The following is a 1,575-nucleotide window of genomic DNA, read 5'->3' as shown; positions in this document are numbered from 1 at the left end:
GAGTGTGTTGGTGTTTGTTTTTTGAGGAAGAAGAGGCTGGCTGAAGACAGCTTCTTGGTTTTACAGGGCAAAAAGTGGGATCTAGAGGAATTCGAGGTTTGGTTCAGTTACTACAGTTAAGAAATATTAAAAGTGTTCCTAGGTTAAAAAAAAAAGAAATATATATATATAAAGTGACTGAGATCACACCATTTTGCTACAGCCTGGGCAACAAGAGCAAAACTTCATGTCAACAAAACAAAAAAATCTTAGATTTTAGTCTGGCAACATAGAGGGACCTCATCTCTATAAAAAATTTAAAAATTAGCCAGGCAGCTGGGCATAGTGGCTCACGCCTGTGATACCAGCACTTTGGGAGGCTGAGGCAGGTGGATCACAAGGTCAAGAGATTGAGACCATCCTGGCCAACATGGTGAAACCCCGTCTCTACTAAAAATACAAAAATTAGCTGGACGTGGTGGCACGCGCTTGTAGTCCTAGCTACTCAGGAGGCTGAAGCAGGAGAATCGCTTGAACTGGGGAAGTGGAGGTTGCAGTGAGATGAGATCGTGCCATGGACGGAGCAAGATTCCGTCTTGAAAAAAAAGAAAAATTAGCCAGGCGTGGTGGTATGAGCCTGTAGTCCCAGCTACGTGGGAAGTCCCAGGTATGTGGGAAGCTGAGGCAGGAGGATCACTTGAGCCCAAGAAGTCAAGGCCGCAGTGCTGGGACTGTGCCGCTGTACTCCAGCCTGGGTAACAAAGTGAAACCCTGTCTCAATAAAATATGTAAATATTGAAGGTTAAGGGATAACTGATGATGGAGGTGTCAGTAATATCTGACTTTGGAATGGGGAGGATTGCATTCTTCCATTCCCATCCTTAGACCATTGGGTATCTGAGATCTCTTTCCCCACTTCCCCTAAGTCAGGGGTGGTAGAGGAAACTATGAATTATAAGATTATTGTCTTCATCCTCTGATCTTTTGGCAAGATTGCCTTCCCCTTACCTTAGGTTAAAAAGTAAAACAAAAACTCTTGCAGTCAAGTCTTAACGCAAGTGAAGTTTGGTAGTTAATCTTGGGCTCTGACACTAAACCTGGCACTACTGACCATGTAGGTTTGAGGAAGTCTTTTCACACCTATGGGGTTTTATCTTTCGTACAGTGAAGTTACGGACTACAGTTCTGCGGAATATGAATAAACCATGAGTGGGAGGTTCCACTTTGATAATGGTAGACTAGATGCCTCAGACCAGTACTCCCACTAGAAATTTTAAAATCTGGGAAAAATATATAAAAAGTCTAAAAAGCATCAAAGGGTGAATAAGATTGACTGGTGACCCAGTGGAAAAAAAAAAAACCTCTAAAGACCGGCTGCCTTTGACCTGGAGGCCAATTAGGGAAAGGTGGCTGAGAGGCTAAGTTGTGATTTCTTTCTTTTTTTTTTGGAGATAGAGCTTTGTTCTTATCGCCCAAGCTGGAGCTGGAGTGCAGTGGTGCAATCTCAGCTCACTGCAACTTTCGCATCCTGGGTTCAAGTGATTCTCCTGCCTCCCAAGTAGCTGGGATTACAGGCGCCTGCCACCACACCTAGCA

Source organism: Sapajus apella, unplaced genomic scaffold (genome assembly GCF_009761245.1).
Source record: "Sapajus apella isolate SASKATOON/1434 unplaced genomic scaffold, GSC_monkey_1.0 scaffold119, whole genome shotgun sequence".
NCBI lineage: Eukaryota > Metazoa > Chordata > Mammalia > Primates > Cebidae > Sapajus > Sapajus apella.
Note: the sequence above shows the minus strand (reverse complement) of the source record.